The following is a 22,527-nucleotide window of genomic DNA, read 5'->3' on the forward strand; positions in this document are numbered from 1 at the left end:
TCCCGAGTGCTGGGATTAAAGGCGTGCGCCAACATGCCCGGCTTTTTTTTTTTTTTTTTTTTTTTTTTTGAGGTAGGGTCTCATTCTAGCCCAGGCTGATCTGGAATTCACTGTGTAGTCTCAGCCTGGCCTCGAACTCACAGCAGTTCTCCTTCCTCAGCCACTCAAGTGCTGGGATTAAAAGCGTGCACCACTGCACCCAGTTTAAGTAAGTTTTAAGGGAATGTTTTACATAAAATCACTTTGCAAGCTATTGGCAATAAGCAACAATACCTTCTCTTCATGAACAAAACATGCTGGCTGGCCCTGATGTAGAAACAAAATCAAGTGGGAGAAGTACACTAATCCTTGTCAATATGCAAATTATTACATTTAACCTAGAAAGATACATGTCCACTGGGCAATTACTACTTCACACGATAACACAGGAAAAATGGTACATTTAACTCCCTTGCATATTCACTTTCATTGGTCATTACCTGCCACTATGTAAATCAAATACTTAATGATCTAAATATGTATATATGTATTTTTACTTTTTTGAGGTAAGGTCTCACTCTAGTCCAGGCTGACCTGGAATTCACTATGTAGTCTCAGGGTGGCCTTGAACTCATGGTGATCCTCTTACCTCTGCCTCCCAAGTGCTGGGGTTAAAGGCGTGTGCCACCATGCCTGGCTCTAAATATATTTTATTTGTTTATTTGTTTTGTTTTGAGAGAGAGAGAGAGAAATGGGTGCACCAAGGCCTCTAACCACTGCAAATGAACTCCAGGTCATGTACCACCTTGTGTGTCTGGCTTATGTGGTTATTGGGGAATCAAATCTGGCTCCTTAGGCTTTGCAGGCAAGCACCTTAGCTGCTAAGCCATCTCTCCATCCTTATTTAGTGGTCTAAACATGCCATTCCTTCAGGGCTTGAGATCTCTGATGTGGCTGCAGCAACAGTTTTTGTCAAGTATGATTTTGTATGCGCTGAATTGTAAAGACTCCTTGAAAAGGCAAGTCGGGCTTTTCTGTCTGTGAATGAGGTCACTTCCTGAAGGTTCTGTAAAGCTATACTTGAGGCGCGCCTCTTAAGAGATTTCTATGGCTGATCTCCTTAATCTCACACAACTCAACAGATTTCTTGTCAGCGCTTATCAGTTCTGAAATGAAAAATACACAGTTCTTTGCCCTCCAGAGAAATACTGAGTATTTGTAATATAACCAGGCCATCGGGGACGCAGTAATGACAGCTGTCAGTAAAGGACAGCAGGGGTGTGACCAAGGGCGGTACCCAGAGAGGGGCAGTAGCTGAGTGGGACCTTTTGGGGTATACCCTAGAAGCAGACCTCACTTCTCTTTTCCCCCCTCTTTTTGGTGGTGTCCCTGGGTAGGCATGAAAGACTTCACTTTTACTGCATTGTCTATGGAGGTGTCATAAAGAAGTAAAGTGGTAGGTTTCAGGCCCCTCCTTGGTAGGCGCACGGAAGAATTTTCAGACCCCTTTCTTTTCTGTTCTTTTCTCTTCTTTCTTTCTGGGTTTTCAAGGTATAGCCTTGCTCTAGCTCAGGCTGACCTGGAATTCACTATGTAGTCTTAGTTGGCCTTGAACTCACAGCGATCCTCCTACCTAGGCATACACCACCACACCTGGCTTGCAGACCCATTTTAAAACCATTACCTGATCCATATCTATAGATATTGGAAAGTGGCCGATAATATCACATCTATAGCTACAATAATATCATATCTATCACCACAAACATTTGCCATTTCTGTGTATTGAGACCATTAAAAATCCTGATTTTCTCCAGTTTTTTATTGCTGTTTTTTTCCTTCCTTTCGTACTTTTTAAAAAATGCACCACCCTGTATTAAACCATCTCTCCATCCCTTCTTTCTTTTTATTTTTGTTGCCTTTTCTTCCTTCCTCCCTCTTTCTTTCTTTCTTTTTTTTTTTTGGCTGTTGTTTTCTCAAGTCCTACTGTAGCCCAGGTTGATCTGGAATTCACTCTGTAGTCCCAGGATGGCCTCAAACTCACAGTTCTTTTACCTCTGCATCCTGAATGCTGGGGTTAAAGATATTTACCATCATACTTAGCCCCATTTTCTCCATTTTTAACCTTATATCTTTACAGTGTTTTTGGATTTCATTATTATTGTTACTATTATAATTTTGCTTCTTTTGGAGGCAGTGTCTCACTAGCACAGGCTAACCTGGTACTCACTCTGTAGGCCAGGCCAGCCTTAAACTCACAGTAATTCTCCTATCTCAGCCTTCCAACTATTGGGATTATAGGCATGAGTGATCCTGCTTAGCTCCAATTTTACTTTTGGCATTGAACTTGCCTCAGAATTTACAAGACCCTTGAGTCATTTTTTTGTAGTAAAAAAAAAGATTTTATTTTAAAAAATATTTTATTTTTATTTATTTATTTGACAGAGTAAGAGGGAGAGAGTGTGAGAGAATGGACATGCTAGAGCCTCTAGTTGCTGCAAACAAACTCCAGATGTCTGCACCCCCTTATGCATCTGGCTAACGTGGGTCCTGGGGGATTGAACCTGGATCCTTTGGCTTTGCAGGCAAATGCCTTAACTGCCAAGCCATTCCCTCCAGCCCAAGATTTTATTTTTATTTGGGAGTCAGATAGAGAATGGATGTGCTAGGGCCTCCAGCTGCTGCAAACAAACTCCAGACGCATGTGTCACCTTGTGCATCTGGCTTACATGGGTCTTAGACAATCAAACTTGGGTCCTTGGACTTTGCAAACAAGTGCCCTAACCACTAAGCCATCTCTCCAGTCCTTTTTTAAAATTAAAAAAAATTATTTGCAAGGAGAGATAGAGAATGGGTACACCAGGGCCTCCAGCCGCTGCATACAAACTCTAGATACATGCACCACTCTGTGCATCTGGCTTTACGTGGGTACTGGGGAATCAAATCTGGGTCATTAGGCGTTGAAGGCAAGCACCTTAACCACTGAACCATCTCTCCAGCTCTCGTCTGATTGTTTTTTGTTTTTGTTTTTTTTTTAGGTTTTTTCGAGGTAGGGTTTCACTCTGGTCCAGGCTGACCTGGACTTCACTATGGAGTCTCAGGGTGGCCTCGAACTCACGGCGATCCTCCTATCTCTGCCTCCCGAGAGCTGGGATTAAAGGCGTGTGCTACCACGCCCGGCTTCTCGTCTGAGTTTTTAATCAGTCTTACGTCCTCATTCTGCATTAGATGTCTTGTAATCACTCACATACGTGCGTCTCCATCCCTTTTCCTCTCATCAGTTCTGCGATCACTTAGTGCAGACCGTTGTCATTTCTCAGCGGGATCATTACTGTCGCTTCTTAAGTCTTTCCTTCCTGTGGTGTCGGCCACTTTCTAAGACTTACTTGTGATTGATTAAAAGCTCTCTGATATCAGTTGGTCCAAATTCCTTAATGCAGGCATCCTCATTTCTTTCTTTCTTTCTTTTCTTTTCTTTTCTTTTCTTTTCTTTTCTTTTTTTTTTTTTTTTTGAGGTAGGGTCTCACTCTAGCCGAGGCTGACCTGCAATTCACTAGGTAATCTCAGGATGGCCTCGAATTCACGGTGATCCTCCTACCTCTGCCTCCCAAGTGCTGGAACTAAAGGTGTGCGCCACCACGCCCGGCTCATCCCCATTTCTTTTCTGGCTTGGTTCTAGCACAATTTGACCTTATGTACATGTTTTGCTGCCCCCCACATATGTACGTATTGGTGTGCCCACAGAGAATCACTGTACTCTGTGACTTTTTGTCTTTTCTGTGTATGTGTGTATATATATATCTTTTACTACTGCAAACAGACTCTAAATACATGCAGCACTTTGTGGATCTGGCTTTACATGGGCATTGGAGACTCGAACCCAGGCCGACAGGCTTTGCTAGCAGGCGCTGAGTCATCTGTGTGTATATATGTCTATGTGAGGTAGAGAAAAGCATTTGTAATATGTCCTCCCAAAAATCAACTTAAAATGTTTATATATTTATTTATTTGGGAAGGGAAGAGAGAAAGAGAGAGACAGAGAGAGAGAGAGGAGACAAAGAATGTGCCAGGGCCTACTGCCACGGCCAAGGAACTCTAGATTCATGTTCCATTCGTATATCTGGATATAACGTAGGTACCGGGGAATTGAACCAGGGCCATCAGACTTTGCAGGCAAGCACCTTTAATTAACCGTTGAGCAAACCCCCAGCCTCAAATCAGCTTTTTACTATTGTATGTCACGCGATTTCTCACTGTATACGTGGGAACTGTTGAGGAGTTTGCAATTTCCATTTATTTTAATCTTTTGAAAATAACACAATTGTGGCAAAGACAGTGGGATCATTTCATTGTTTGAAATGATCCTTTTAATTTGACTACATGTAGGAAGGATTTTTGAAATGCTTAAAGTTCTTGCAAGTGAAAAAGTTTAAGTCCTGCCTGGTCTGGGGAGCCGGCTCAGTGGACACGGTACTTGCTACCCAAGTCCTGGGATTGGGATCCGTAGTACACAGGTAAATTCTGGTGCCGCAATCAGGTTCGCATTGCTGGCAGAAATCACCCAACCAAGAGCAGCTTTGGGGAAAAAAGGGTTTATGTTGGCTTACAGGCTCGAGGGGGAAGCTCCATGATGGCAGGAAAAAATGATGGCATGAACAGAGGGTGCACATCACCCCCTGTCTAACATAGTGGACAACAGCAACAGGAGAGTGTGCCAAACATGGCAAGGGGAAACTGGCTGTAACACCCATAAGCCCGCCCCCAACGATACATCGCCTCCAGGAAGCGTTAATTCCTAAATTTCCATCAGCTGGGAAGCTAGCATTCAGAACATCTAAATTTATGGGGGCACCTGAATCAAGCCACCACACTGGCCAGGATGGCAGCCTAACTGTAGTGCCAGTGCCTGCCTTTAACTCGGTGCTCTGCATTGTTGGGGGAAGCCCTGGGTTCAAGTGAGGGACTCCGCCTTAATAAATAAAGTGGAGAGTGATTGATGACGCCGTCTGACGTCAACCTCTGGCCTCCTCATGCACGAACACACGTGCAGATACGCAGGCATGCCTGCACCACAACACACATACACACGCAAAATTAACGAATAAGAGTTTAAGTTTTGTGGTTTGTTTTCTTTCTTTCTTTCTTTCTTTTTTTTTTTTTTTTTTTTGGTTTTTCAAGGCAGAGTCTCACGCTAGCTTAGGCTGACCTGGAATTCACTATCTAGTCTCAGGATGGCCTCAAACTCACAGAGATCCTCCTGCCTCTGCCTCCTGAGTGCTGGGATTAAAGGCGTGCGCCACCATGCCCAGCTCTTTTCATTTTTAAGTTGACACATGGTTTTTAACATACAGCATACACACACACACACACACACACACACACACACACACACACACACACACGCACAAACTTTGTTTTGAGACAGACTCTCAGTATGTAGTCCATGCTGACTTCAAACTCATGATCCTCCTACCTCAGCCTCTCCTTAGTGCTAGAATTCTAGCTGAGACACTCCATGCCTGCTCTGTACTTTGACCTCTCAAATGTCACAGCTTTTACTGAACTTTGCATTTGATTTTTTTGTTTGTTTGTTTGAAATCAGGCACATGTAACTCATTTGTTAGCGTTCTTTGTTATTCTATTCTCTAACATTGTTTGAGGCTTTCTATATAACTTAATGACTTGGAACAAGTAAACATTAATTAGCTTTTGATGTGGCTGACATTTTGCCACTATTACTTATGATGCTTGTTAGTTTGCCTGTCCTCTCTTCCTTCTCCCCTCCTCTCTCCCTATAACATAATCCACCATTTAAAAGTATTTTATCCAGTGGATTTTGGCATATTCACAGGGTTGTATAACGTAAATTTGAGAATATTTTTTACAACATCTTTTTCACCCTCAAAAGAAATCCCTTACCTATTAGCAATAATTTCTCCTAATTTACATTCTGTTTCTATAGATTTTTGTCATAAGCTTTCTTGACATTTTAAAAATATTTTATTTTTATTTACATATTTGAGAGAAAGAGAGGTAAATAGGCAGAGAAAGAGAGAAAGAGAGAGAGAATGGGCATGCCAGGGCCTCCAGCCACTGCAAACGAACTCTACACGTGAGCATCTCCTTGTGCATCTGGCTTATGTATGTCCTGGGGAATTGAACCTGGGTCCTTTGGATTTGCAGGCAAATGCCTTAACCGCTAAGCCATCTCTCCAGCCCCATTTCTTTTAAATATTTTATCTTTATTTACTTATTTGAGAGAGAGAGAGAGAGAGAGATAAATAGGCAGAGAAAGAGAGAGACTTGGCTTTTTTTTTTTTTTTTTTTTTTTTTTTTTTTTTTGGTTTTTCGAGGTAAGGTTTCACTCTAGCCCAGGCTGACCTGGAATTCACTATGGAGTCTCAGGGTGGCCTCGAACTCACGGCGATCCTCCTACCTCTGCCTCCCAAGTGCTGGGATTAAAAGGCGTGCGCCACCACGCCCGGCGAGAATTCGTTTTTAAACAAGTGGCTCCTAGCCGGGAATGGTGGCACACGCCTTCTTCGATCCCAGCATTTGGAGGCAGAGATAGAAGAATTACTGTGTGTTTGAGGCCAGTCTAGGACTATGGAGTGAATTCCAGGTCAGCTGGGTTTAGAGCGAGACCCTACCTTCAAGAATTAGTTCTAGAGATGGGGCAGGTGGAACATCTGTAGCTGGACTGGCCTGAAGAGACCCAGAGCAGAGGTGGGATTCTGTCTGTGGCAGGAATCTCCCTTCTTTTTTTCTTTCATGTTTTGTTCATTTTTATTTATTTATTGAGAGCAACAGACAGAGAGAGAAAGAGGCAGATAGAGAGAGAGAATGGGTGCGCCAGGGCCTCCAGCCACTGCAAACGAACTCCAGACGCGTGCGCCCCCTTGTGCATCTGGCTAACGTGGGTCCTGGGGAATCGAGCCTTGAACTGGGGTCCTTAGGCTTCACAGGCAAGCACTTAACCACTAAGCCATCTCTCCAGCGCAGGAATCACCTTTCTTGACCCCCCCTCCCCCAGGCCTTCACCTGACAGGTAGAAGTGCACCCACATTTTAACATTTTGGGGATTTTTTTCTTATTGGTTCTAAGCAAGGCAACAGATAACAGCGGCCATCACATGGGTGTTTCCTGAGAGGTTTGAAGGGGGATAGGTGAAGAGAACATCGGATTCAGGAGCAGGAAGGCCACTTTGTCATTGTGGTACTGCTGGCCAGAAGCTTTAGCCATGGGCCCATCTCCGCCTCTGTGCACCATCACTTTGCCCATCTGTGGAATGGACTGTTGGGGTCTGAAAAGCTTCCCTTCCTTTCTCGGAAGGAACCCTTACATAGAAGCTTAGTATTGGAAATAAGGGGTTTGCAGAACAAACTGAGGCATTGCTGAGGCTTTGTAGAGTTTTAGCACCCACAATGGTTTGGATTTTTGATTTTTTTAAAGAATTACTTATTTTATTTATTTATTTGTAAGACAGAGAATGGGCGTGCTAGGGGCTTTGGCTGCTGCATACAAACTCCAGGTGGTATGTACCACCTTGTACATCTGTCTTACGTGGGTCCTGGGGAATAGAACCTGGGTCCTTTGGCTTTGCAGGCAAGTGCCTTAACCACTAAGCCATCTCTCCAGGTGAATTTATTTATTTGAAAGCAGAGAGAAATAGAGGAGAAAGAGAGAGAGAGAATGAGGATGGGTGTGCTGGAGCCTCCAGCCACTGCCAATTCACTACAGATGCATGTGCCACTTTGTACATCCGGCTTTACATGGGTACTGAGGAATAAACCCGGAAATTAGGCTTTTCAGGCAAGTGCCTTAACTGCTGAGCCATCTCCCCAGCCCTGAACTTATGATTTTTATATTTGATAGTTGTTTCTAAAAAATAAATAAATAAAACCAAGGCAAAAGTCTTATTAAAAGGTTTGTAAATGTTACTCAGGTGTGACAAATAAGACCACTCTTGTGGTAACCTGAAATTTCTTTAAAAACCAGTGTTGTATGTAGTTTTAATGGTTGAAATTTAATATATATTTGCAAGAAGAGAGAAAGAGAGAGAATGGGCACATCAGGGCCTCTTGCTACTGCAGACAAACTCCAGATGCATTTGTCACTTTGTGCATCTTGCTTTATGTGGGAACTGGGGAATCAAACCAAGGTCATTAGGATTTATAAGCTTTGCCATTATCTGCTGAGCTATCTCTCCAGCTCCCCTCCCCCTTTTTTTGTTTTTCAAGGTGGGGTCTTACTCTGGTCCAGGCTGAATTAACTATGTAGTCTCAGGGTGGCCTTGAACTCACGATGACCCTCCTACCTCTGCTTCCTAAGTGCTGGGATTAAAGGTGTGCACCACCAAGCTTGGCTTTCCAGCCTCTTTTTAAAGAAATATTTTAATTTATTTATTTGCAAAGAGAGAAGAGAGTGGGAAATGGTTAAAGCTTTTGAGGGGAGATGATTTTGGGGGAATATTTTATTTCACTGAAGTGAATATTGCCTTAACTGGATTGTGCAAGTCAGTATAAAATGATAAGGCTAAACAGGAGGACTGAGTTAGGTTGTGTTTTTCCCCCTTACATGCATTGTCCCAGCTCTGTCAGTGCTTGTCTCAAAGGCTAGACAGAGCCAGCTGAAGTTTGCAGTCTGTATTTAGACTAGACTAATGAAGTTAACGGAGAGAGGGCTTGAGTGGCACCCGTGACAGATAGGAGCTAACCTGCAGGGGTGAATTGATTTTTTTTTTTTTTCTCCTTATTCTTACCTTAAAGCACATCTGTGGGAACTCAGAAATTTAAATGTGGGCATTCTATCTTTTTTATATTTTTTAAAAAAAATATTTAAGAGAGAGAGAGAAAGAGGCAGATAGAGAGGGAGAGAGAATGGGCATGCCAGGGCCTGCAGCCATTGCAGACAAACTGCAGATGTACATGCCGCCTTGGGCATGGGGCTTACATGGGTCCTGGGGAATCAAGCACCTTAACCACTAAGCCATCTCTCCAGCCCTGCTTTATTCCTTTCTAATTTCTAAGTCACTTCAGATGGGCATGGTACAGGGAGCAGAGGTATCATAGGTCACCATCTGAGGGTCGTTCCTTCTTTTTGAGCTTGTTTATATACAGCATATTTAACAGGAAGAAAAGCAGCGCTTCACAGTCTGACCTCTTCTGAAGACGTTACGTTACCTCTCAGGATAGCTGAGCTCTCTGCATTCAAGGCTTCAGACAAGGCCAGCTTCCTGCCGGTCATTCTGTATTCCTCAAAACTCCTCAAAATGTAGTGAGATGGAAAATATGACATTAATATTTATTTGATTGAATAAAAGGTTAGGATACTGATTTTTCTTTTTTTTTTAAACATTTTATTTATTTATTTAATTGAGAGAGGGAGCGAGTGAAAGAATGAGAGAATGGGCGCACCCGCGCCTTTAACCACCACAAATGAACTCCAGATGCGTGCGCCCCCTTGTACGTGTGGATTACGTGGGGTCCTGGGTCCCTTGGCTTTGCAGGCAAGCGCCTTAGCCACTAAGCCATCTCTCCAGCCCCATCCCGTGTATTTGAGGTGTGACACTCACAGCATTGTAGGCCTGAGTGACAAAGGTCACTGTGGCTACCATGTGGAGAGTGGAAGGGTAAGAGGGTCCAGGAGGACCAGAGAAAATGGTGTGACTGGCGTGGCCGTCAAGGATGTGGAAGGGAGGGATCAGGTTTGGGAAAGTAATGATTTAAAAGACAGGGTTGGCAGAATTGGGTTTCAGGAGGTGTGTGTGGGGGGTCATAAGGACCATTGGCTCCTCTGGTGTGCAGGTGTGGAAAGCTTTGAGATGGACAGAGGACAAGATGAAGACGGGGAAAGAATCAATTACTAAGGAGGGGGCGCTGTTTGCTGGGCTTTTAGCATAGAGGAGAGATGAGAACGTGGCTGTCATTGAAGGCACGTTTATGGTGAAGGGGGCTCTTCTGCCTGCTTTAGAATAGAGGTGGGCATATCATCCCTAGGGATGTTCTAGGTAGGGGAAGCAGTTTTAGCTATGTGAGAGGTAGAGGGGATTTTGTTAACAGGGAGAGTAGAAGTTACAGGTAGAGGAGATGATGTTAAAAGTAGGGGAGGTGTGAAGGTAGAGGAGGTGATGTTACCAGTGGGGAGGTGCGACAGGTAGAGATGTCGTTACAGGATGCTGGCATACTAGCAGGCAAGGTCCCTTAGAAAGAGAGAAAAGAGGTAAGAGTTGCCGCTTCTGTTCTCAGTGTTAAATTAAACAATAGTTTGGGGATGTTTGTGTTCGGTTGGAAGTTTTGACCACCCCACCCTCTTCAGGGAGCCGCTACAATTTTCTTTTATATTTCTCTTTTTGGCTAGCTTGGTCTTATTGTTTATCATGATAGATTTTTATCTTTCACATTTCTGGTAAATGGTGATTATTAGGAAGTTGAACCAATTGTATGTGAAAAATGCAAAAGACATTCAACAGGGAATGTGTTTCCCAAGGCCCATTGTTTACCACAAAAAAGGAAACCACTGACTTCTTGTTACATCAGTGAAGATAAAATTATTTTATGAGAAAAGTACTTTCTTGTGACTAACATTTTTCATACTGTGATCAAAAGAAATTATTTTATAAAAACAGTTATTTAGTGGGAAATATAGGCTTTTATTGTGAGGATTTATTTCGTGAAAGAGCTGAAGAAAATGTAATTTCTCTTCATACTAAAATTCTCCTTCATTGTGGAGGTAGTTGCTCTAATTTAAATAATGAAGAAATGTGTTTTAAGAAAACTAGAAGTATGCATTTAGTTTATAATTATTTACTAAAATATAATAGAGTTTTAACTAACTTTAAGGGAGAAAACGGGCTATATAGGGCACTTCAACCTGAAGCAGAGCAGTATATTTCTATGAATATAGTTACTTTTTGAACACTTTTTTTGTTCAGTTTATTTGAGAGAAAGAGGCAGAGAGAGAGAGAGAGAGAGAGAGAGGGGAGAGAGAGGAAGAGAGAATGGGCACGCCAGGGCCTCCAGTCACTGCAAACAAACTCCAGATGTGTGTGCCCTCTTGTGCATCTGGCTAACGTGGGTACTGGGGAATGGAGCCTTGAACCAGGGTCCTTAGGCTTCACAGACAAGTGCTTAACTGCTAACTCATCTCTCCAGCCCAAATATAATTACTTTTTGTATGAATTGTTTTTGCATTGTTGTGACCATAATCCCTGACAGAAACAAGTTAAGGGAGGATAGATTAATTTTGGTTCACAGTTTCTGATGATTTCAGTCTATCACGGCCAGGAAGACATGGTGGGTGGGTGTCAACGTGTTCAAGGATACAGGATTCAGGGGCCGGGGTAGAATGTTCAAAGCTGCACACCCCACTGATCTATTTCTGTAAGCTTGGCCCCACCTCTTAATGGTTTCACACCTCCTAAAATAGCACCACCAGCCAGAGAACAAGTGCTCAAAATTCAAACCTATGGGGCACATTTATTCAAGTCATAACAGCATAGGAGAATATATTTCAGGCGCACCTAGGCACACAGTGCAGTATCCATCCTTTGTAAATTCATGCTGAATTAAAAAAAAAGTCCCTTAGGTAAAGTTTAATTAAAAGCAACAAAAATTCATGGACCAGGATGTGAGAGGTTTGGGCTCACTGAAGATGAGCCTTCAGGTATTTCCCTCAAGTGATTTCTTCATTGGGATTTTTTTGGTTTTTCGAGGTAGGGTCTCACTGTAGGCCAGGCTGACCTGGAATTCACTATGGAGTCTCAGGTTGGCCTTGAACTCATGGTGATCCTCCTACCTCTGCCTCCCAAGTGCTGGGTTTAAAGGTGTGCACCACCATGCCCTGCTCAATTGGAATTTTATCTGTTCTCTCTGTCTCTTGTTGTCCCTGCTTCTCTTCCAGAAAGAGGACAGAACAGAACCAAACAATCTTTTTTTTTTTTAATTGTATTTCCATGTGGTATACTTCTTAATTTCCCTACTTTATCTTCCCTCACCTCTCAGTTTTCTCTCTTCCCCATTCCTTTATAAGATCTGAATAAAATGTGGTATTTTAGGGCTGGAGAGATGGTTTAGCCATTAAGGCATTTGCCTGCAAAGCCAAAGGACTCTGGTTCTACTCCCCAGGACCCACATAAACCAGATGCACAAGGGGGTGCATGTGTCTAGAGTCCATTTGCAGTGGCTGCAGGCCCTGGCACTCCCATTCTCTGTCTCCCTCTTTCTCTCTCTCTCTCAAATAAATACAAAATTTTAAAATGTGGTATTTTAAAAATCAAAAAAAAAAATCTATTTACTTACTTGTAAGCAGACACACAGACACTCACACACAAACAATAAGCTTGCTCCAGGGCCTGTAGCTGCTGCAAATGAACTCCAGATGCATGCGCTGTTCTGTGCATCCTGCCTTAGTGGGTCTGCCTTATGAGGGTCTTGGGGAATTGACCACAGGTCATCAGGTTTTGCAGGCAACCACCTTAACCACTGAGCCATTGCTCCAGCCCTCCCAAGCAATCTTTTCTTTTTTTTTTTTTTTTAATTTTTATTTATTTATTTGAGAGCGACAGACACAGAGAGAAAGACAGGTAGAGGGAGAGAGAGAGAATGGGCGCGCCAGGGCTTCCAGCCTCTGCAAACGAACTCCAGACGCATGTGCACCCTTGTGCATCTGGCTAACGTGGGACCTGGGGAACTGAGCCTCGAACCGGGGTCCTTAGGCTTCACAGGCAAGCGCTTAACCTCTAAGGCTTCTCTCCAGCCCCCAAGCAATCTTTTAAATTGGCAATGAGAAAGCCTTTTACTGTGGTGGTGCACACCTTTAATCGCAGCACTTGGGAGGCAGAGGTAGGAGGATCACTGTGAGTTCAAGGCCACCCTGAGACTCCATAGTGAATTCCAGGTCAGCCTGGGCTAGAGCGAGACCCTACCTTGAAAAATAAAATAAATAAATAAATAAATAAAGCCTTTTACTTTTGGAGCATGTAAGAAAGTACTTCTTGACAGGATTTTCTAAACAGCTAGGGATTATAGATGTAGTTCATTGTGTCATTGTGACCCTTCTTCCTGGCACAGTGACCTCAGCCTTTTGAAGGTGTCTTCCTGTAATTATCACCCGAGCGGCCTTACCCTTGTCATGTTACTGGCTTTGTACTCCCCCCTCCTGCCCCTTCCTTCTGCCCCCATGGCTCTGGGCTGGTTAGCATGGTGACTCTAGGTGCTTACATGTTCGTTAGGGAGACAGACAAGACAATGGGAATTAAGTACATAAAACACAAACAAGCTCACATCAGATAGTGATTAAAGTTTTAGCTGAAATTAAGTGGAAATAGGATGGTCACATGGGTGACCCAGTTACTACTGAGTGCCTTGGAGCCTCTTTTTTTTTTTTTTTACCCCTCATCTATTGATTGGAGAAGTTGAGCCCACCACCTTGACTCATTGAGCAGCATTTGGTGTGCACCTGCCAGACAGAATGTCTTGGCATCAAGCCTGATGGTCAAGTGCATGCAAATCTACTGGCTTTGTTCTTTCTGTATTTCGTCATGCAAATCTGCAGCATGGTGTGGGGTCATTTACATCACCTAGAGCATGATTAACCTGTGTCCTGTGTGGTTTTGGAAGCCTTGTTGAAACTCTAAATAAAACATGGATGGACCTTCAGAACATCATACTGAATGAACTACGCCTGCTCCCAAAAGGTCAAACACGATGATGGCAGTGGTGTACTGTGTCCGGACTCATCAAACTTGTTCAGACACCAAGTAGAGACTGGGGCACAGGAATGAACGCCACTGTGTAAGTGACCAGAGCTCCAGCTTTGCAAGGGGAAGAGGGCCCTGGAGATGGGTGATGGTGGTGGTTTAACCCTTGCAAATGTACGCAATACAGACATAAAATTAGTTAAGATATGGTATCACAGTATTTCACCAGTTAAAAAGATAAATGAAGGGCTGGAGAGATGGCTTTGTGATTAAGGTGTTTGCCTGTGAAGCCTAAGGACCCAGGTTCAGTTCCCCAGTATCCATGTAAACCAGGTGCATAGGGTGGCACATACATATGGAGTTCCTTTGCAATGGCTTAGAGACCCTGGCATGCCTACTCTTTCAGTTTGCCTCTTCTCTCTCTCCAATAAATAAATAACTAAATAAATAAAAAATTTAAAAATGTAAATGAGGGGCCAGGGAGATGGCTAAGAGGCTAAGAGTTTTTGTACAAGCATGAGGAGCTAAGTTTGAGCTCCGGCACCCATGTAAAAAGCTAGGTGTGGCTGCCCACACCAGTAACCCCAGTCCTGATGTGGATAGAGACAGAAGGGTTTCTGGGCTCCCAGTTGGCGAGGCTAAGTGAAGAATGGTGACCCCCGGTCCAGTGAGAGACTCCCAGGAAAATGAGGTGGAAGAGTGAGGGGCGCCATCCTTTAGCATAGGGTGTGCACACACACACGTGTATCACACATGCCACACATATTACACACACCTGAAGAAAAAAAAATGCTGCTCCTTTGGTAAGGCTTACTTTCTGTAACTATCGTTGAGTGATGTAGCTGAGTCGTGAAGTACATAAACGTTCTTCCACTCCAGATCATTTCCTTAAAGGAAAGCTTTATCGGACGCAGTCATCGTCCCTGAGGAGTGTCAGACTTCAAACTGTTGTTTGTGGAGCAAAGAGCGCAGAGTGGCTGGAAAAGGCATTTTCTATTGTTCTGTCAATGCAGAAAATATTTATTGGGCACTCATTGTGTTAAAGGAACAACGAGCGGAGTTTGTTGAGCGATACCTGCCAGCTATTGTTCCATGTTTACAGTCAATGATCGTTGGGGTGCGTAGCACCTGGTAATCTTATGAAACTCTCCTGGAAGGTGTTTTCATTTTGCAGTCGCAGAACCTGAGGCTCTGGAGTGGGTAAGCGGTTTTCTGCTTTGAAAACAAGATTAGAAGAGTTTCAGCACATAGAAATGTGGGGGTAGGGCATTTCAGAGAGAAGCGAGCCCACAGGCTCTACAGTCTGGGGGAGAAGTGGGGGGGACGGACTTTGAGGGACAGAGTCTAGGGAACCGTAGGGAGATGGGCCAGTGGTTTCATCTTGCCGCTCAGGGCAGTGAGTTCTCCAGCTGACTGGACTCATCAAGGGTTTGAAATTTCCTCACCAGGGAGTTTGGTGATCAGAACTGCACTGGAGTGTCCCTTCAGAAGGAAAGTCACAGACTTAAGTAGAGAAGGCCCGCTTGGGACTCTTCGGAGGTTCTGTGCAAGAGCATTTTATATTTTAGTACTGCGGTGTTTGGGGTCAGGGCGCAGTGACAGGTAGTTATTGCAAGCGGAGCCAGGAAAGGAGAGGCATGCATGTGGTCACAAGAGGAAACGATAGTCTACAAAGCCTAACTTAGCAGGACTTTGTTTTTCTGTCTGTTATATAATGGTCACCCGAATACATAGGCCAGATGCAACTCTAGCTTTGCAAAGGACGAGTTCTTAGAGGTCGGTGTGAAACAGATGCCTTCAACATGGATCCAAAATGTGCAGTGAGGAGGGACTTACAGGTGTGGCTTGAATGTGCAGGGTTGACATTGGGCAGCTGTCTCCTATGAAGAGATGAGGATGTGGTTGAGACTTTTTTTGGTTTTCCGAGGTAGGGTCTCATTCTAGCTCAGGCTGACCTGGAATTCACTCTGTAGTCTCAGGGTGGCCTCGAACTCACGTTGATCCTCCTACCTCTGTCTCCCGAGTGCTGGGATTAAAGGCGTGCGCCACCATGCCCGTCTGTGGTTGAGACTTTGAGGCTGCGGCCCATCTGGGGTCTTGAGAGAGGTGACAAGTCTTGAGACAAGAAGGAACCAAACCAAATCAATCATCACTCTATACAATATGCACAGAATAACAGTAATCTGTGGTAATCTTTTATAAACTCAATTTGTAGAATAGAAGATTTTGTTAAATGCTATATTGGTTGTTGTAATTACTGGTACCTGGTTGTTAAAACAGAAAACTTGTTTAAAATGAGGAAGATATTTGCTTTAAATACTTTATAATAATTAAGTATTCACATAATTCATTAATCTTTTGATATACAGCCAAGGTATTTCCTAAACAATGTTTTTTTGTTGTTTTGGTGGTGTTTTTGTTTGGGGGGGAGGGGAGTCTTCCGAGATAGGGTCTCACTCTAGCCCAGGCTGACCTGGAATTTACTCTGTAGTCTCAGGGTAGCCTCGAATTGATGGCCTCCTACTTCTGCCTTTCAAGTGCTGGGATTAAAGGTCACCATATCCAGCTCTGAACAATGTTTTTAAAGACAGCTTGCCTTAATTAGACCATACAACTTAACTTTTAAAGACAAAGCATTTTTTGTACTCATTTTTGATGTAATACTTGACTAAATTGCATAATTGTAGTAAACACAACTGATCTAAGCAGATTAAGGAACACATTTTATTCCTGGTAGCATGTAGCAGTGGTGTTGGAAGAAAAAGGAGATGGTGAATCTGAGAGGATTCCCACAAGCCCTATGTAGGATGAAACTCGAACGTTGTGGCCTGCCCATGGTTTTAGGATGACAAGACCCTGGGTTTGTTTTTAAAATCTAATGCTTTCCCTAGTCTATAGAGGTGCTAGGTAGTAAGGAAAAATATATGAAATATTTGTTAGTGGTAAAGAACTAGAATAAATATTTTTTATGTTTTTATTTACTTTAAAAATACTTGGTAGAGGGAGGAAAGATAGATAGATAGATAGATAGATAGATAGATAGATAGATAGGCAGGCAAGCCATGGTCTCTTCCTGCTGCAAACGAAATCCAAAAGCATGCACCACTTTGTGCATCTGCCTTTACTTGGATACTGGGGAGTTGAACCCATGCCTATAGGCTTTGCAAGCATGTGTCTTTAATTTAAACAGCCCATGTATAAGTATTTTTAAAAAGGAGTAGCTTTATTGATGTATAAATCACATGGGAGTACAATTAACCAGTTTAAAGTAATCTCAGGTTGGTCTTGAACTCACAGTGACCCTCCTGCCTCTGCTTCTTGAGTGCTGGGATTAAAGGCATGTGCCACCGCGCCTGACTCTACAGTTGCTTTTATTTTATTTTATTTTATTTTTGGTTTTTTAAGGTAGGGTTTCACTCTGGCTCAGGCTGACCTGGAATTCACTATGGAGTCTCAGGGTGGCCTCGAACTCTCGGCGATCCTCCCACCTCTGCCTCCCGAGTGCTGGGATTAAAGGCGTGCGCCACCACACCTGGCTACAGTTGATTTTTATGACACTTTCAGCTCACACAACCTACTCACATGCCCTGTACGATTTGCAACTGCACCTTCATTTTCTCTTCTAGCCCTAGGCAACCAATAATCTACTTTCCCTCTCTCCCTTACTCTCTCTCTTTGAAGATCTGTCCATTCTAGACATTGGCTTCTCTGACCTCGCCCAGTGTTTTAAAGAGCGTCCATTGTGTAATATGTCTCAGTACTTCACTTTATTCCAGCTGGTACACACACCACATTTTATTTTTCCATCCATCGGTAGGTGACATGTGGGTTGTTTCTACCAGGAAGTAAGTAGAACCTTCTTCATGAGTTTTTACTTTCATTTATTTTTTCAAAATTTATTTATTGCCGGGCATGGTGGCGCATGCCTTTAATCCCAGCACTTGGGAGGCAGAGGTAGGAGGATTGCCATGAGTTCGAGGCCACCCTGAGACTACACAGTTAATTCCAGGTCAGCCTGGGCCAGAGACCCTACCTCGGAAAAAAAAAAAAAAAAAATTTATTTGCAAATAGAGACAAAGAGAGACAGAGAGAAAGAAGGGGCCCACTGGGCCCTTCTTCCACTGCAAATGAGCTCCACATGCAAGCACCACTCTGTGCATCTGGCTTTATGTGGGTACTGGGGAGTTGAACCTGACCCTTTAGGCATTGAAAGCAAATGCATAAACTGCTGAGCCATTTCCCCAGCCCTGCAAGCATCATTTTCTAGAAATATTTTTAAGATTTACGCAACTAAAAATACCTCCCTCCTCTGTTCTCTCTGATTTTGTGTTTAATCTTTTATTTTATTTTTTCAAATTTTACTACTGTGTTGGAGGAGTTCAGGGACGGAGTGGGAAGAAGTGTCTGTGTTAAACCTGTCACATTTAACTAGAAATTTCTTCCAGGTTAACTATAGTATAATGGAGTCTTTTCCAGATAAACTATAATTTCATTAAATATTTTCATTTATTTATTTACTTATTTGCAAGCAGAGAGAGGAGAAAGAGAGAGAGAGAGAGAGAGAGAGAGAGAGAGAGAGAGAGAGAAAGAATGGGTGCACCAGGGCTTCTAGCCCCTATAGACGAATTCCAGATGCATGCATGTGCATGCATGCATCCGGCTTACATGGATACTGGGGAATTGAACCTGGGGTCCTTAGATCTTCGTAGGCAAGTGCCTTAACCACTAAACCATCTCTCCAGCCCTATAGCCTAGTTTGTTTGTTTGTTTGTTTTTTTTAATAAAAGAGTAAAAATGAAGCTTACTTGGGAACTTGTTTTAAATTTAATTTTGGTTGGATGTTCCCATGTTTCAGAATTGTTAACAGTGATCGTGTACCTGTACGGAGCTTTGGAGTATTCACACCTCCCTCCTTTTGAGTCCCATGCAGCCCCTCACACTTGCTGGGTAGCCAAGAGTGACCTATTCCTGATGCTGCTACCTGCACCTTCCAAATTCTGGGATTACAGGCGCGCAGCACCGTGCTGGGTTTGACAAAGTCTTTTATCGCTGGCAGCATATAACTTGAGTATTCAAGGGTGTCTGAGGATCTTCTCACAGATGTTCAGAGTACTTTCTCGTTCTGCAGCTGCGTGGGATGATGCCTGTCTGGCTGTACATGGGCGGCTTTACCTGAGCCCTTAGGTCATTATCTCTGTTTCCCTCATCCAAATAACCCCACACTAATCTTGCTGCACAGCTGTCCCTTTGTGAGAGAGGCTTTATCTGCGGGAGGCTGTTGCAGAGGTCAGAGGTTAACTACAGGCCTCTTTGGGTGCATACCACCCACAGCAGGGGAGAGCACGTGTCCCTGAGGGACCATCTGAAAGGAACTTAGCTCTAGGGTCATTGCCCCAAGTCTCCTGATGCTGTGCTTTACACTTATAACCCCCTTTTCAATAAGAAACACGTCATTATAACCAGCATTTTCTTTTTTTAAAATTTAACTTTATTTATTTATTTGAGAGGGAGAGATTAAAAGAGGCAGAGAGAGGGAGAAAGGGCATGGGCATGCCAGGGCCTCCAGCCACTGCAAATGAACTCCAGACACATACGTCCCCTTGTGCATCTGGCTGACGTGTGTCCTGGGGAATCGAACTGAGTTCCTTTAGTTTTGCAGGAAGATGCCTTAACTGTCAAGCCATCTCTTCAGCCAGTAACCAGCATTTTGTTTAAGATGGCAAAGAAATTTGTAAAATGAGAGAAAAGAGTTTACCCTTTGCAGGTGGAGGAGAAGTATTTACGTTAGAGTCCTTCAAGATGAATTCTCATTGTCTTTTTCTGTATAGTTAATGTTTTTCTATTTGATAGCTTCAAAAACTATTTTTATTTATTTGCAAGGGGGGTGTCGTTGGGTGAACCAGAACCTGTAGGTCCTGCAAACGAACTCCAGGGGCTTGCACCTCTCTGTCCATCTGGCTTTACGTTGGTACTGGGGAATCAATCCTGGCTTGTTAGGCTTGTCAGGCAAGTGCCTTGACTGCTGAGCTATCTGTCCAGCCTGCTATTTTGATTTTACTTTCTTGTAGTGTTGGGGATTGCACCTCTGAGGACACGTGGTAGGCAATCCCAACCCTGAGCGTGTGTGTGGTGTGATGTGTGCACATGTGTGTGCCCATGCCGTGCCCTGTGTGCTCACCTGACTGAGGTGTGCTCGCCTGTGGTGGCTGGATCTGAGCACAGGTGTCCCCCATAAACTGAGGTGTTCTGAATGCTAGGTTCTCAGCTTATAGAGATGTGGGGATTAACGCCCCCTAGAGGCAGTGTATTGTTGGGGGCGGACTAATGGATATTATAGTCAGCTTCCCCTTTGCTAGTGTTTGGCACACTCTCCTGTTCCTGTTGTCCACCTTGTGTGGGCCAGGAGGTTATGTCCACCCTCTGCTCATGCCATCGTTTTCCCCTGCCATCATGGAGCTTCCCTCAAGCCTGTGAGCCAAAATAACCTCTTTTTACCCCAAGCTCCTCTTGGTCGGGAGATTTTTAGCAGCAGTGTGGACCTGACTGCGACACCCGCCCACTCGGCTGCTCTTTGGCATATTCTTACTTGAGCCGGACTTGATGGTCTTTCCCAGGCTCCATCGATTCTCGGGCCTTTGTGTGCCTACCGGGCTGGGGCTACAGATGTGCATGGCCATGCCCAGCTGTTCACTAGTGTTCTGGGGATACACTGAGCTGCCTCTCAGGCCTCCTTAGATCCTCATGCTTCCACAAGAAGTGCTTTTTAAAAAATTTATTATTATTATTTATTTAATTGACTAAGAGAAAGGGGAAGAGGGAGGGAGAGAATGGGCATACCAGCTCTTCCAGCCACTGCAGATAAACTCCAGATGCATGTGCCACCTTGTGCATCTGGCTTACGTGGGTCCTGGGGAATCAAACCAGGGTGCTTTGGCATTGCAGGTAAGTGCCTTAACTGTGAAGCCATCCCTCCAGCCCAGGAAGTGCTTTTGACTGGTGAGCCATCTCTCTAGTCCCCTGAGATATGATAACTTTTTACTCTTTTTGGTTATGTAAATATATGTGTGGCATCCAAGTATGTGTCAGAACGCATGTGTGTGGGTGCTCCTGTACCTGTGTGCATGTATGTGTGCATGCAGAGGCCACAGGTAGTCATGTTTTACCTTCTATTTTGAGACACAAGCTTACATGGTACCTAGAGTCACCAGTTTGGCTGGACTAGCTATGTAGGGACCCGCGTGGCTGCCTCCCCAGCACCAGGATGACAGACGTGTACATTGCACCTGGCATTGGCACATTAGTGTTGGGGATCTGAACCCAGGTCCCTGTGCTTGTGGGGTGAGCGCTTTGCACATGGAGCCATTTCCTCAGTCCCACCACTAAGTTCTTGACTGATTTTCTATTATGTTACTAGTACCATGTCATATGGCAGCTGGTGAAACGTTAACGACGTCGTCTTCGCCTTGGCGGTTCTGAATAACTGAGCGGGTCTCCGTTTTGTTGATCTTTCAGCCCTCATCACTGCACAGCCTGCTCCGCCCATGCAGAGTTACCACCTCTGCCCAGGGTCCACGTGAGTGCCTGTCACGTCCGAGGTCCAGCTTCTAGATGGATCCTTCCCAAATTTGGTGTCTTTTCTACAAACTCTGTGCCTCGACAACCATTTCTAAGTGGTAAGGACACACATATGTTATTATTAATTATTATTATTATTATTTGTTGAGGCTGCGTCTCACTCTAGGCCTGGGCCGACCTGCAACTTACTTTTCAGCCTCAGGCTAGTCCCAAATTTGCTGTGACCCTCCTAGTCCAGCCTCCTTGGGACTAAAGGCATGCACCGCCATGCCCAGCTATTATTATTTGTAGGAATAATAGAAATTTGTGAGGTGATTACTCTATGTATTGTGTTTTTGTAGGTCTTCTATTATTATTATTGTTGTTGTTATTTTTGTTTTTTCAAGGTAAGATTTCAGTCTAGCTCAGGCTGACCTGGAATTCACTCTGTGGTCTCAGGGTGGCCTCGAACTCATGGCGATCCTCCTATCTCTGCCTCCTAAGTGCTGGGATTCGAGGCATGTGCTATCATGCCTGGCTAGGTCTTCTCTTTCTATATCTAAGTTATACTTGATTATTTTCACTAACCTCTAATGAATTGCATACATCTAGAAGTAGCAGTAACATTAGGTTTTTTTCTTTTCTTTAGAAAATATTTATTAGAAAGGGAGAGGGGGAGAAATACAGAAGGGAGGGAGGAGAATGGGTGCACCAAGGCCTCTAACCACTGTAAATAAACTCCAGACACAGGTTCCACCTTGTGCATCTGGCTTGTTTGGGTCCTGAGGAATAAGACCTGGCTCCTTAGGCTTTGCAGGCAAATGTCTTACCCACTAAGCCATCTCTCCAGCCCCCAACATTAGGCTTTTGGAAGCTGGTGTCATTAGGAACCAGCTTCTCAGTTGAAAGACAAGGATATAAAATAAATAAAGACGCTGAAACTGACCTGGAAGTATCAGTATGAACAACCTTTTGTGGCGAGTATATGATACTTATTAATAATTAATATAGAATTACATTGTGTTAGCCAGTTTTTTTGTCACTGTGACATGCCATGTATAAATGACAATCTATAATGACAGCGTGATAAAGAAGTCAATGACCAGGTAGGATGCATGTTGTCACATGGGGAGCAATGCAGATGGGTGAGAGGGAATGGGGTTCCTGTGGTTTAGTTGTAGTCCTTACCATTAACTGCATGGTGTGTTTATGTTTATTATCTATATCATCCATGTATCTGCACACATGCTGTGTGTGTGTGTGTGTGTGTGTGTGTGTGTGCGCGCGCGCGCGTG

The 22,527-nt window shown here is 43.8% G+C and overlaps 1 protein-coding gene across 9 annotated transcripts in view; it reads left to right on the top strand.

Moving 5' to 3' along the window:
* Positions 1 to 22,527, top strand: part of Fryl (FRY like transcription coactivator) — a 297,939-nt gene that overhangs the window by 29,235 nt on the left and 246,177 nt on the right. For all 9 annotated transcript variants that reach the window (XM_045130376.1, XM_045130379.1, XM_045130384.1 and 6 more), the window contains exon 2: positions 21,191 to 21,351. The gene's annotated coding sequence lies outside the window, so the exon portion shown is untranslated. The remainder of the gene's footprint in view (positions 1 to 21,190; positions 21,352 to 22,527) is intronic.

Source organism: Jaculus jaculus, chromosome 11 (assembly GCF_020740685.1).
Source record: "Jaculus jaculus isolate mJacJac1 chromosome 11, mJacJac1.mat.Y.cur, whole genome shotgun sequence".
NCBI lineage: Eukaryota > Metazoa > Chordata > Mammalia > Rodentia > Dipodidae > Jaculus > Jaculus jaculus.